Here is a 15,858-nt window from a genome sequence, read left to right as displayed (position 1 = left end):
ACGGAGCGGCGCGCGCCGGATTGGAACGTAAGCCTGCTCTTGTATTAAGGGGGCTAGTTCTGCTTTCGGCCGCGTACGCAACGTGCAGGTGTGCTATGGGCGATGGGCCCAGACCCCTGTGCGCTTAGGTTTAGACCGGCGTGCTGGCCTCTCTGTTTTGCCTAGGTGGGGCTGCGACGTGTTGATCTTCCGAGGCCGGGCATGACCCAGGAAAGTGTGTCCGGCCAAATGGGATCGAGCGTGTTGGGCTATGTGGTGCACCCCTGCAGGGAAGTTTAATCTATTCGAATAGCCGTGATCTTCGGTAACAGGACAACTTGGAGTTGTACCTTGACCTTATGACAACTAGAACCGGATACTTAATAAAACACACCCTTCCAAGTGCCAGATACAACCGGTGGTCGCTCTACCTCAGGGATATGAGGAGGGGATCGCCGGGTAGGATTATGCTACTCGAGATGCTACTTGGAGATGTTACTTGGAGATGCTACATGGAGGACTTCCATCTACTCTCTTCTACATGCTGCAAGGCGGAGGCTGCCAGAAGCGTAGTCTTCGATAGGACTAGTTATCCCCCTCTTATTCTGGCTTTCTGCAGTTCAGTCCACTGATATGGCCTCCTTACACATATACCCATGCATATGTAGTGTAGTTCCTTGCTTGCGAGTACTTTGGATGAGTACTCACGGTTGCTTTCTCCCCCCTTTTTCCCCCTTTCCTTCTTCCTGGTTGTCGCAACCAGATGCTGGAGTCCAGGAGCCAGACGCCACCGTCGACGACGACCCCTACTACACCGGAGGTGCCTACTACTACGTGCAGCCCGCTGACGATGACCTGGAGTAGTTAGGAGGATCCCAGGCAGGAGGCCTGCGCCTCCTTCGATCTGTATCCCAGTTTGTGCTAGCCATCTTATGACAACTTGTTTAACTTATGTCTGTACTCAGATATTGTTGCTTCCGCTGACTCGTCTATGATCGAGCTCATGTATTCGAGCCCTCGAGGCCCCTGGCTTGTAATATGATGCTTGTATGACTTATTTTTATTTGTAGAGTTGTGTTGTGATATCTTCCCGTGAGTCCCTGATCTTGATCGTACACATTTGCGTGCATGATTAGTGTACGATTGAATCGGGGGCGTCACAAGTTGGTATCAGAGCCGACTGCCTGTAGGAATCCCCCTTCCACACTCCTTGGCCGAAGTCGAGTCTAGACATTACAAAAACTTTTACTAACTTGGCTGTGTGCCTTACGGGCCCACGTCGCCATCGGGTGGTATTAGGATCTTTTACTCCTCGATCTTTGCTCTGGGACTCTGAACTCTTTTCTACTCGGGTAAAACGAATTTACTAACTCTGACATTAGGATCCCGTTACCACGTTCACCCCGAAGTTGGATAAGCCATAGTTATTCTGCAGGATAGCATTTTGAATAGTGCCCGTGTTGTCATTTGACTCCATTGAAACATCTTTGTTTTCAGATGGAACCCGCGAGGCAGGTCGTGCGCCACACTGCGGCCATTGGTGCCTCAGGATCACCTGCTGTGCTAGCTGATATGATGACCTATCTGGGTTATCGCTGGCACCCTGAGTACACCGTCTACGAGGAGTACCAGGACTTTAACCAGGAGCAGTACCGTGCCATCGTCCACCTCTACTCTCGGGAGTATGAGTCCACTACCGTGCTACACACCGCTCATGGTGTTGGAGTGACCATCGAGATGGCAGTCCACGATGCGGCTCATGCTGCTCTGACACGTCTTCGTGGAGAGTATCAGGCATTGGACACTTCCCCTTTCAGGCACATTCCTATCGCATCTGACGTTGGTGCGGAGGGATACTACACTGCCGCCTACTCCACCGTCACCCGAGAGCCTTTCCACCATCAGCGCCTGGTTCTGCATGCTGATGGGCTGGACCGAGCTAACAGAGCTCTTCGCCACGAGTTATACACCACTCGTCAGCACCTTTACAGGGCTCTGACGCGGTTGCACCCCTTTGTCCGGTCTGGACAGCTGTCGCGTTCTGCGATCTACCCAGCCAGGACCGTGATGCCCCACGGTGTCGGATGGCCAGAGGTGGGAGGCTACTCTCCCACACTTGGTCCTCTTCTGCCACCTGAGCGTCGGGTTCTACACCAGAGTATCCGCGGCCCCCAGGCCACTGACGTGGAGGACTATCCGTTGCCTCACTACCAGCTGTCAGGTTACAGCTACCTTCACAGTACCTCCTGGGACTGATGTAGTCTTGTTCATTAGTCTTAGATGCACTCGCGAGCCTGCGTGCCGCCTATGATGACTTAGTCTATGTACGGAACTCTGTGTACTGAACTCTATGTCCGACCCCTTTTGTAAGTTATGCCGACTATCTATGTGGTATCTGTCGTGCTCCTTTCATTATGCATGTTTCATCATGAATGACTCTTGTCTATGCAAATTCTCAATACTGAACTACCCCTGTTATATATTAGCAGGATGGTTAGACCAGCTGGTCGTGGTCGTGGTGGCAACTTCCCACCACCGCCTGAGTACATGGCTGGTATGATCCAACAGCTTGAGATGAATCGCCAGTTCATGGAAAACATGATGGCTCAGTTTCCTCGCCCCAATATGAACCAGCATCCAAACACAACAACTCTGCAGGATTTCATACGCCTCAACCCAAGTGTGTACTGCAGCTCAACCCAGCCGCTGGATGCTGATGACTGGCTCCGTGACATCACCTATGAGATGGAGTCTGCTGATGTAGCCCCTGCCAGCTATGTCACTTTTGCTTCCTTCTTCCTGAAGGGACCCGCAGCTCAATGGTGGGACAGCCATAGGCGTACTCTGCCAGTTGGGACAATCATCTCCTGGCCAGACTTTCAGGCTGCCTTCCGTGCCCGCTTCATTCCTCAGGGAGTCATGGACCGGAAGAAGCGTGAGTTTCGCAACCTCACCCAAGGCAACAAGACTGTTGAAGCTTATCAGCGAGAGTTTCTGGACTTGTCTCGCTATGCTGAAGAGGACATTGCAACTGATGCACGTAGGCAGGAGAAGTTCCGTGACGGCCTTCAAGCTGACATCAAGCTCGCACTTCTAGTGCACGACTTTGCTGATTTCGCCACCTTGGTGAATAAGGCCATCAATGTTGAGACTGGTCTTCAAGATCACCATAGCTCTCAAAGGCGCAACCGTGACACGGGCTCATCTTCGGGCCCGCCCTCGCAGAAGCGTAAGGTATGGATCCCGAACAGCATGTACCGTCCTAATGCACCAGCCCCAAGGCAGTCTTATGCTGCACCTCGTCTGCCTACTGCTCCAACTAGGCAGCCAAGGCTTCCAGCTCCGCCACCCCAAGCTCCTGTTCCCACTCCCAATAATGGCCTGTGCTACAAGTGTGGTCAACCAGGTCACCGTGCTAGGGATTGCTTTCAGAATCAGAATCAACTGGCCCTTCCAGCTACTGGCCGTGGAAACAACCAGGCCCGCAACAACAATGCCAAGTCTTATGGCCGTGTTCATGCCAACCACATTGATCTGAATGAAGCTCAAGACCAGCCTGCTACTGTGATGGGTACACTCCTCGTAAATTCAGTACCAGCATCCGTTTTATTTGATACAGGTGCATCGCATTCATTCATGTCAGAAGATTTTGCATACAAGCACGATGTTAAATTTGAGCAGATGAACACTCCGGTAGTGGTAAAAACCCCCGCGGGACAATGTCAGACCTCCATGGTTGGCATTGACGTCCCCGTGGAAATCGAAGGGTTGGAGTTTCGTGCCTCGCCCATTATACTGAAGTCGTCTAACATTGACCTCATTCTGGGAATGGATTGGTTAAAGGCGCATACTGCTTCTATCGTTTGCGCCACTAAGACCGTCCATCTGCTACACCCTTCTGATGAAATAATTAGCTACGATGCTCATCTGGTTCGGAATGCCGAGGCCAGACTTTATGCCTTAAACGCATTGAACGCTGCACCACTTGAGGGCATTGAAAACATTCCCGTCGTGCGTGAATTCCTAGACGTCTTTCCTGAAGAACTCCCAGGGATTCCCCCTGCTAGAGCTGTCGAATTCGTCATCGACTTGAAACCAGGCACCACTCCTATAGCCAAGCGACCCTACAAGATGCCGCCGCATGAACTCCTTGAGCTTAAGGAGGAAATCGATAATTCTCTTCGAAGTGGTTTCATTCGCCCAAGTTGCTCTCCTTGGGGAGCACCTTCTCTCTTTGTCAAGAAGAAAGATGGGACAAACCGGTTGGTCCAAGACTACCGTCCTATAAACCAAGCTACCATTCAGAATAAGTATCCTCTTCCTCGGATCAATGATCTATATGATCAATTGGCTGGATCATCAGTGTTCTCTAAACTCGACTTGAGGTTGGGTTACCATCAGATCCGTGTTCGTGAGGAAGATATCCCCAAGACCGCCTTTGTGACTCGTTATGGTTCATACGAGTACACCGTCATGTCTTTCGGCTTAACCAATGCTCCAGCCACCTTCTCTCGCCTGATGAACTATATATTCATGGATTACCTCGACAAGTTCGTCGTGGTTTATCTGGATGATATTCTGGTGTTTTCCAAGAACGAAGAGGAACATGCTGAACATCTTCGCCTCGTGCTGGAAAAGCTACGAGAGCATCAACTTTATGCCAAGTTCTCCAAATGTGAATTCTGGCTTCCCGAAGTAACCTATCTCGGGCATGTCATCTCTAAGGATGGTATTGCCGTCAACCCTGAACGAGTTCAGGCTATTCTCGATTGGACTCCTCCGAAGAACGTTAAGCAAGTCAGAAGTTTTCTCGGTCTCGCCAGCTACTGCCGTCGATTCGTCGAGAACTTCTCCAAGATTGCCAGGCCTCTGACTAACCTATTGCATAAGGGCGTCAAGTTCCAATGGACAGATAAATGTCAGGAAAGTTTCCAGGCACTCAAGGACAAGTTGACTTCTGCCCCAGTACTAGCTCCACCTGATACTAAGAAGGACTTCGTCATTTACTGCGACGCTTCCCGTCAAGGATTAGGCTGTGTCCTAATGCAAGAGCGCAAAGTGGTTGCTTATGCCTCTCGTCAATTGCGCCCTCACGAAGAGAACTACCCAGTTCACGACCTCGAACTTGCTGCTGTCATTCATGCACTAAAACAGTGGCGACATTACCTACTCGGTAATCGTTGCGAGATCTTCACTGACCACCAAAGTCTGAAGTATCTATTTACTCAGCCAGACCTGAACCTCCGTCAGCAGAGATGGATGGAGACTGTTGCAGACTTTGATTTGGGTATTTCCTATACCCCAGGCAAGGCTAATGTAATGGCTGATGCCTTGAGCCGCAAGTCTTACTGCAACCACCTCCAGGTTCACAAAGTTCAGCCCTCACTTGTTGAAGAATTCAGAAAGCTAAACCTCCATATTGTTCCTCCGGGTGCACTCGCTCCCCCTCCCCCGGAGTTCCGCAAGATGAATCTCCGTGTTATTTCCCAGGGTTCCCTCTGTACCCTGGCTGTTGAACCCGATCTCGTGGGCACCATAAAGACAATGCAGGGATTTGACTCTGAAGTCTACAAGATTAAGCAAGACCTCAAAGAAGGAGGTTCCTCATCCTTCACTATTGCTGATGATGGCGCCTTGTACTTCAAAGGCCGCCTAGTGGTGCCGTGTAAGAAGGAAAACCTGAATATGACCCAGGAGGTTATGAAAGAAGCTCATGATACGCCTCTATGTATCCATCCTGGTAGTACGAAGATGTATCAAGACATTCGTCAGAGATTCTGGTGGTCTAACATGAAGCAAGACATTGCTCGTTATGTTGCTGAATGTGACGTTTGCCGTCGTATCAAAGCAGAACATCAAAGGCCTGCTGGAACTCTGCAACCTATATCTATTCCGGAATGGAAATGGGACCATGTCGAGATGGACTTCGTTACTGGATTTCCCAAATCGCAAAAGGGTAATGATGCTATTCTTGTCGTCATTGACCGACTTTCTAAGGTTGCACATTTTCTGGCGGTCAAGGAAACGATCACTGCTAGTCAGCTTGCAACTCTCTACATGACCAGAATTGTTTCGCTTCACGGTATTCCACTGGTTATCAGTTCAGACCGTGGCAGTTTATTCACTTCAAGATTCTGGGCAAGTTTCCAAGAAGCTATGGGCACTCATCTGTCTTTCAGCACTGCTTTTCATCCTCAGTCACAAGGGCAAGTTGAACGTGTCAACCAAGTTCTCGAAGACATGCTTCGAGCTTGTGTTATTTCCTTCGGCAAGAAATGGGAGGAATCTCTTCCGTATGCTGAGTTCTCTTATAATAATAGCTACCAAGCTAGTCTGAAGATGGCCCCCTTCGAAGTGTTATATGGACGAAAGTGTCGAACCCCTCTGAACTGGTCAGAAACTGGGGAACGTCCACTCTTCGGTCCGGATATTATCCAACATGCCGAAGAACAAGTCCACATTATTCGCGAGAATCTCAAGACTGCTCAGTCACGTCAGAAGAGTCAGTATGACCGACATCATAAAGACATGGTCTATCAACCTGGCGAAAAGGCCTATCTTCGCGTTACACCAATGAAGGGTGCTCACCGCTTCGGGATCAAGGGCAAGCTAGCTCCTCGCTATATTGGCCCATTCACTATTCTGGAAAGGCGTGGAAAAGTGGCATATCAACTGGAGCTTCCGTCGAACCTTTCTCAGGTTCACGATGTGTTCCATGTGTCACAACTCCGCCGTTGCTTCAAGGACCCAATCCGAGCTGTGGATCATGAAGTGCTCGAATTGCAACAGGACCTCTCCTATAAAGAGCAACCGGTCCGCATTCTCGACCAAGCTGAACGCCGCACACGCCAGAAGGCGATCAAGTTCCTCAAGGTCCAGTGGTCGAATCACTCTGAAGACGAAGCCACCTGGGAACGCGAGGATCGTCTGCGTGATGAATACCCCGCACTGTTTCCTTCTACCTCCTAAATCTCGGGACGAGATTTCTTGTAGTGGAGGAGATTTGTAACACCCGGATGATTAAGCAACAGTGATCACCTCGGTTACTGTGGCTAACCTCACGTTGATTCGAACCCGGTCTACAAATAAATTCAAAACAAAACCAAAGATAAAAGGTTTCAAAAACTAAAACTAAAATGTTCGGGGGTTGTCTAAACTAGCAAACCTAATTATGGTGGGGTGCACTAATTTTTGTAAAATGCTTTGGCATTTTAAATAATCTAAAAACAGAAAAGAAAATTAATAAAAGAAAAGAAAGAAAAAAAAAGGGGAGAGGGAGGGGAAAACCCCCTGGCCCAGCCAGTTCCCCCACCCCACCTGGCCCCTGGCCTGGCCCAACTCCCCCCCCTTTTTGGCCGGCCCATCGGCCCAGCCGCCCCGGCCACTTACCCTCCCACCCCCCGCGGCCGAACCCTAGCCGCCCCACTCTTCCCCCCCCCCCCACGCGCCCCACCCCTCTCCCCTGCCCTCGCCCGATCTGGATCGGGGGCGGAGACCCCCCCCGACCGAGCCCCCTCCGTCGACCCCGACCTCCCCCGCCCTCCCCGACGCCGGTGCACGCCTCCCCGCCCTCCTCCTCGCCGGTCGCCCCCGACCTCCCCCGCCCTCCCCGACGCCGGTGCACGCCTCCCCGCCCTCCTCCTCGCCGGTCGCCCTCGACCTCCCCCGAGCCCACTGCCCGAACCCCTACTCCGCGCTGTGAGCTCGCCCCCCCTCCCCCCCCCCCGTGGATCCCCTCTCTCCCCTCGTCCCCCTCCCGAGCGCCACCACCGCCCCCCCCCCCCGTCGGCTCCGCCCCGTCTCCGGCTCCCCTGCCACGGCCCCTGATCGCCGCTTCACCGCGGGCAGTGCACCGCTCCGGCCACGGCCTCGCCCCGGGCACCGCTCGCGCCGGCTGCGCCCCTCACCTGCGCCTCCCCGCTCGTCACCGGTGACGCTGCAGCCCTCCTCCGGCCACGCCACCGCCCCCACTAGATGCGCCTCTGCGCGCTCGTTCGAACGAGCCCAGGCGTGCGCGGATCCGTGCCCTGTGCGCACTTTCCGGTGAACTCCGGCGGGTCTGCGCCGTTGCTTTTGGTCGCCGGCGGCGAGGGCCGGCCCTGCTGACCTGGCACTGCGGGTCCCACCACCTGGGCCGCTGACTGGTGGGCTCAGGGCCCCCTGTTGGCCTGTTGACTGGGTCAACTACTGACTGGGCTGCCCCTATCCCACTGACATGGGGGCCCCAGCCCCAGAACGTTTCGTTAAAAAAAAAGGAATTAAAAATAAATAAAATAAATAAATAAATAATAAAATAAATAAAAACAATAAATATAATTAATAAAATTAAAATGATTTAATAAAATTATTAATTAATTAATTAATTAATTAAGTTAATTAATCCGGTTTAATTAAATTAATTAACTAGTTAAGATTAATTAAACTGTAATTAGATTAACCTAAACCCTAATTAACCTAAATAGAGGATGACAGGTGGGTCCCACTGGACCCACATGTCAGGGTTGACTCAGTCAACCCCTGTTGACTGCTGACGTCAGCATGACATCATGCTGACGTCATAAATACATTTTTTTCGAATTAATTAAATAAATAATTAAATTCCAAAATTTATTAAAATCTTTTAAAAATCATATCTTTTAATCCGTAACTCGGATTAAAATATTTTCAACATGAAAGTTGCTCAGAACGACGAGACGATTCCGGATACGCAGTCCGTTCGTCCACCACACCCCCCTAACCTATCGAACCCGCAACTTTCCCCCTCCGGCTCCTCTGCCCGAAAACACGAAACACCGGGAATACTTTCCCGGATGATTCCCCCTTGACCAGTACCACCTTATACCATGTTAGGGCACGCCTAGCATCGCTTCTTGACATGTCATGCATCGATATGCATCTGTTTACTTGGTATTCATTGTTTCTTCCCCCTCTTCTCTCCGGTAGACTACGAGACCGACGCTGCTGCTGCCCAGTTCGACTACGGAGTTGACGACCCCTCTCTCTTGCCAGAGCAACCAGGCAAGCCCCCCCCTTGATCACCAGATATCGCCTATTCTTCTCTATACTGCTTGCATTAGAGTAGTGTAGCATGTTACTGCTTTCCGTTGATCCTATTCTGATGCATAGCCTGACATTGTTGCTACACCTGTTGATACCTTACCTGCAATCCTAAATGCTTAGTATAGGATGCTAGTTTATCATCATTGGCCCTACATTCATGTCAGTCTGCCTTGCTATACTATCGGGCCGTGATCACCTGGGAGGTGATCACGGGTATATATTATACATACATACATACTATACAGATGGTGACTAAAGTCGGGTCAGCTCGAAGAGTACCCGCGAGTGATTCACGGATTGGGGGCTGAAAGGACCTTTGTCCCGACGGCCCTCTGTGTGGATCTTTTGTGGCGGAGCGACAGGGCAGGTTGAGACCACCTAGGAGACAGGTGGGCCTGGCCCTGTTCGGCGTTCGCGGATACTTAACACGCTTAACGAGATCTTGGTATTTGATCTGAGTCTGGCTACGAGCCTATACGCACTAACCATCTACGTGGGAGTAGTTATGGGTATCCCGACGTCGTGGTATCAGCCGAAGCACTTCAGACGTCAGCGACGGAGCGGCGCGCGCCGGATTGGAACGTAAGCCTGCTCTTGTATTAAGGGGGCTAGTTCTGCTTTCGGCCGCGTACGCAACGTGCAGGTGTGCTATGGGCGATGGGCCCAGACCCCTGTGCGCTTAGGTTTAGACCGGCGTGCTGGCCTCTCTGTTTTGCCTAGGTGGGGCTGCGACGTGTTGATCTTCCGAGGCCGGGCATGACCCAGGAAAGTGTGTCCGGCCAAATGGGATCGAGCGTGTTGGGCTATGTGGTGCACCCCTGCAGGGAAGTTTAATCTATTCGAATAGCCGTGATCTTCGGTAACAGGACAACTTGGAGTTGTACCTTGACCTTATGACAACTAGAACCGGATACTTAATAAAACACACCCTTCCAAGTGCCAGATACAACCGGTGGTCGCTCTACCTCAGGGATATGAGGAGGGGATCGCCGGGTAGGATTATGCTACTCGAGATGCTACTTGGAGATGTTACTTGGAGATGCTACATGGAGGACTTCCATCTACTCTCTTCTACATGCTGCAAGGCGGAGGCTGCCAGAAGCGTAGTCTTCGATAGGACTAGTTATCCCCCTCTTATTCTGGCTTTCTGCAGTTCAGTCCACTGATATGGCCTCCTTACACATATACCCATGCATATGTAGTGTAGTTCCTTGCTTGCGAGTACTTTGGATGAGTACTCACGGTTGCTTTCTCCCCCCTTTTTCCCCCTTTCCTTCTTCCTGGTTGTCGCAACCAGATGCTGGAGTCCAGGAGCCAGACGCCACCGTCGACGACGACCCCTACTACACCGGAGGTGCCTACTACTACGTGCAGCCCGCTGACGACGACCTGGAGTAGTTAGGAGGATCCCAGGCAGGAGGCCTGCGCCTCCTTCGATCTGTATCCCAGTTTGTGCTAGCCATCTTATGACAACTTGTTTAACTTATGTCTGTACTCAGATATTGTTGCTTCCGCTGACTCGTCTATGATCGAGCTCATGTATTCGAGCCCTCGAGGCCCCTGGCTTGTAATATGATGCTTGTATGACTTATTTTTATTTGTAGAGTTGTGTTGTGATATCTTCCCGTGAGTCCCTGATCTTGATCGTACACATTTGCGTGCATGATTAGTGTACGATTGAATCGGGGGCGTCACATCAGTGTAGGCGTGCCCCTGCGGCGCTAAATGTACCCAGAGGCTGCCGCCGTTGGGGACATTGGCAGGGCTTGCCGGTGGTTCGAAGGAGAGCTCGGCCTCGTGTATGTCCAGCACCCAGCCTGGCATGGGCGATCGGCTGGGGCCCTCTCCTAGCGCATGCCTTGGATCCATCGCGACGGGAACGTAGGCTTCCGGGATACTCGCGCCAGGGGCGCCGCCCGGCCGCCTAACGCTCCCGCCCCCTTCTATCATTCTCTGGTCCTGCTGGCCACAGGCTGGTGCTCCAACACGGCCCCTAGTGGTGTCATCCGAAGTAGCCCCGTGCCGAGGGGGCACGTTCGGGGCGGCGTGGGCTGCTCCACAAGGCTGGTTAGCATCGAGAGGCTCTCCGTGGTCCCTGGGAGAGGGCGCGTGGTTGTGTCGAGGATGAGCATGCACCCCCACCATTGCCTGCGACATGGGGAGGGTGCAGAACGGCACCGCCCCCCTGCACGCCGCATCTAGCAGCTTGTGGACCCGGTCCAGCAGGGCATCGCGGCCACTCTCAAGCAGCCTGCAGCGCAAAAGCTCATGAGCCACGATGACTGTCGACCGCTTGTTCACTTATTCCCTGCGTGAGTGCGGAGCAGTTGCTGCAGTGTAGTTCGCAGATCGCGCAGCTGCGCGGCTGTGGTGCAGCACCAGAGGAGAAGGCTGCGCCGCGCACCCCTCATGGCCGGTTGCCCCCAGTGGAACACGGGCCACGAGCAGGGCGGAGTGGAGGTCTTCTTTGCTGGTGGGTGCCACCGAGGAGGTCTGGACGACCCAGTGCTCGACGTGGGCTCTCGGGGCGTCGGGCATGGCATCAGTGGAGCGGAGGAGGACTGGTCGACAGAAGTGGAGATCCGACGCACCCCTACCTGGCGCGCCAAATGTCAATTTTGGGATCCGGCAACCCGTGAGAGGTTCAAACACTAGGGTGCATGCGGAGATCTCAACCCGTCCAACCTGCCTACTCGCAATCCTCCCTAGCCTAGCGCGCAAAGCTCACAGAGACACAAAGACACAGAGACTTATACTAGTTCGGGCACCGCTATGGTGTAATACCCCACTCTAGTGTGGTGTTGTGGATTGCCTGGAGGGGCTATGGATGAACTAGTACAGGGACGAACAAGCCTCAGGAGGTGAGGTGTTCTTGAGCTGGTGTGTTGCTTTGGAGGGAATCAATCGATCCATCGATCCCCCTCTATGGTGGTGGCTAAGCCCTATATATAGTGCCTTGGTCCTCCTCCCAAATATGAGCGAGAAGGGATTCCACAACGGCGGGATTTGAAAGGGGACAAGCAGTACAGTCTATCCTAACAAAAGTAGTCTTCGTGTGCGAAAAGCCTCTGGCTGTGACGCTGGAGTGGGCTCAGTGATGACCTCCGTCCTGCCGTCCTGGCGGTCTTGGTCTCGTTGCACCAAAATGGAAACCTTTGGCTGATTCCTCGGGACTCTGCGCCTACGGCTTGCCTCCCTTGCACCGAAGAGGAAACCTACGCTCTGCGCCCGCCTGGCACCCGCCTGGCCTTGGTCGTCATGGCTCATGTCAGCTGAACCTCATGAGATAACTGCATAGATCTCTCTGCCCCTCAGGAGCCCTCTTGAGGAGTCCAACTCCTTCGGGGGTCTTGGCATCATCCGCCTCACGAGGCTTGGCCCCTCGCGAGGGTCTTGTTGTGTTGTTGTTGAAGCTGGGTCGTATCAGGCCGTTGATGGAGCCACGTGGTGGGCCGCGGGCAGGCAAGACTGGATACCCCCAAGTCCAGGACGCTGACAGTACCAGCGACCCTGGCACTTCTGAGGCTAGGGATGGCAATGGCAGGCCACGATGCCATAAAAACAAGCATTGAAACAATAATGAAGATACATGGGATACGTCAGTAAACACCGGATTCAGTGGCTCAAACCCGGTCAGTTGAAGAAGTCGTTCAAAGGTAATAGGGACGGCCCATCCAACTTGGACAAAGTACTAGAGCGACCTTGCGGGATTCATGGCACCCCTGACAAGCCTGCCAACCACACCAACAGGAATTGTTGGGTTTTCAAGCAGGCTGGCAAATTAAATGCTGAACATAAGGGGAAAGGACCTCAAAGTGACGACGATGATGAGCCTCGCCCGCCACACACTGGGGGACAGAAATAGTTTTCCCCCGAGGTGAAAATGGTGAACATGATCTATGTCACCCACATCCCCAAGAGGGAGCGCAAATGCGCACTAAGGTACGTCAACGCCGTAGAGCCTGTCGCCCCAAAATTCAACCCATGGCCAGCTTGCCCGATCACCTTTGATCACAGGGACCACCCAACCAGCATCCATCACGGCGGTTCGGTGGCCCTGGTACTCAATCCTATCATCGACAGATACCATCTTACTAGAGTCCTTATGGACGGTGGCAGCAGCCTCAACTTGATCTACAAGGATACTGTCTGTAAGATGGGTATCAACCCGTCAAGAATCAAGCCTAGCAACACTAACTTTAAAGGAGTGATACCCGGTGTGGAGGCCCGCTGCACGGGCTCCTTAACACTGGAAGTAGTATTCGGCTCCCCAGACAACTTCTGAAGCGAAGAATTAATCTTCGTCGTCATCCCTTTTCACAGTGGTTATCATGCACTTCTCGGACGAACTGCTTTCGCCCGCTTTAATGCAGTCCTGCACTACGCTTATCTGAAGCTCAAAATGCATGAACCTCATGGTGTCATCACAGTAAATGGGAATACGGAGTGCTCCCTCCATACTGAGGAGCATACCGCTGCCCTAGCAGCTGAAGTACAGGGCAAACTCATCAAGCCGAACAACTCATGGGTCATCAAGACCCATGACACCGCTAAACGAGTCCGACCCGCATTACAATGAAGTAGCTCAGTGGAACAGGAGCTTGATTAGCAGTTTAGCCTCCGCCGATCGCCCCATAAGGTTGCAGCATACGTAGCGCGCGTACATAATTACGCTCTTAAAATACCTTGGATAGCCCCGGAAGCACACTGCAGAAAAGGTCCATAGTATGGCCTAACCCTATTCGGACCTCAAATATTTTTTCCACTGTAGGTTCGTTAAGAAACCTACCTAATCTACGGTTGCACAGGGGCTCCTTTCCAGGTCCCTCTTTCCAGCTGACGACCATCGTACTCCTCCTCTACAAGGATGTCTCACCAAGGAGAAATGGCACAGACGTGCAACAGTGTATCATTGGATCTTCAAACCACTACTTTTAGGCCGTGTGTAAACCTTTCCCTTGTGTAAACTTTTGGCATGTAAAATGGCCTAGATACTCATGGCATTATCTATAACAACAGGGCCCAATGTATTAGTCGGGGTATAAAGGAAGCAACTGATCACCACTTTCTTTGGCAATTATTATTTTTCATATATCATCTGTATCCCCTCCCTACTTCAGACTGCCACACGTGCATTAGTCTGGCCTTAACACCGGGGGCTGTATTTGTCCCTGCACATTTCAAGTCCGAACACCTATAGGGAACTCTTCAGCATCCTGGATATTTCATTATATGCACCGGCTCCGAATCATGTATTTGGTCTATAGTTGGGTTGCCCGGCTCCTGTGCTTACCATCTTATGTTCCACTTGTTCGGCTAAGGTAGTAAAGGGAGAACTACTGCAATTGTATTTTTGGTTCATTCGGTCAAGTACCTCAGTAGAGAAAGCCGAAAACTAACTATCATGATAGGCGAGAGCTGGGGGCGATTCGGTGACTTAGTATTATACTAAAAATCGTTAGCGATTCACCCCGTGTTATACGAGGGGCTGGTCTTCGTCCAGCCGCGTGGAAAAGGCACCATAGTCCGGATAATTGCACACGCACCAGGGGCTAGTACTTAGCTCCACAATCAAACTCTTATGGCTAGGTGAAAGTAACAAAGTCGCATAGTCCGATTGCCTGGTTGACCTCTGATACGTCTCCAACGTGTCTATAATTTATGAAGCATTCATGCTATTTTATTATCTGTTTTAAATGTTTATGGGCTTTATTATACACTTTTATATTACTTTTGGGACTAACCTATTAACCGGTGGCCCAGCCCATATTGCTGTTTTATTGCCTATTTCAATGTTTCGAAGAAAAGGGATATCAAATGGAGTCCAAACGGAATGAAACCTTCGGGAGCGTTATTTTTGGAACAGAAGCGATCCAGGAGACTTGGAGTTCAATTCAAGGAAGCTTCGAGGTGTCCACGAGGGTGGGGGCGCCCCCCCCCCCCACCCCTACTGGGCGCCCCCCTGTCTCGTGGGCCCCTCGAGACTCCCCCGACCGACTACTTTCACCTATATATTCCCATATACCCTAAAACCATCGAAGCGAATAATAGATCAGGAGTTCCGCCGCCGCAAGCCTCTGTAGCCACCAAAAACCTCTCGGGAGCCCGTTCCGGCACCCTGTCGGAGGGGGAATCCCTCATCGGTGGCCATCTTCATCATCCCGGTGCTCTCCATGACGAGGAGGGAGTAGTTCACCCTCGGGGCTGAGGGTATGTACCAGTAGCTATGTGTTTGATCTCTCTCTCTCTCTCTCTCTCTCTCTCTCTCTCTCTCTCTCTCTCTCTCTCTCTCTCTCTCGTGTTCTCTCTATGGCACGATCTTGATGTATAGCGAGCTTTGCTATTATAGTTGGATCTTATGATGTTTCTCCCCCTCTACTCTCTTGTAATGGATTGAGTTTTACCTTTGAAGTTATCTTATCGGATTGAGTCTTTAAGGATTTGAGAACACTTGATGTATGTCTTGCCGTGCTTATCTGTGGTGACAATGGGATATCATGTGATCCACTTGATATATGTTTTTGTGATCAACTTGTGGGTTCCGCCCATGAACCTATGCATAGGGGTTGGCACACGTTTTTTTTCTTGACTCTCTGGTAGAAACTTTGGGGCACTCTTTGAAGTACTTTGTGTTGGTTGAATAGATGAATCTGAGATTGTGTGATGCATATCGTATAATCATGCCCACGGATACTTGAGTGACAATGGAGTATCTAGGTGACATTAGGGTTTTGGTTGATTCGTGTCTTAAGGTATTATTCTAGTATGAACTCTATGATAGATTGAACGGAAAGAATAGCTTCATGTTATTTTACTACA

This window comes from Triticum aestivum, chromosome 6B (assembly GCF_018294505.1).
Source record: "Triticum aestivum cultivar Chinese Spring chromosome 6B, IWGSC CS RefSeq v2.1, whole genome shotgun sequence".
NCBI lineage: Eukaryota > Viridiplantae > Streptophyta > Magnoliopsida > Poales > Poaceae > Triticum > Triticum aestivum.
This window is presented reverse-complemented; position numbering follows the sequence as displayed.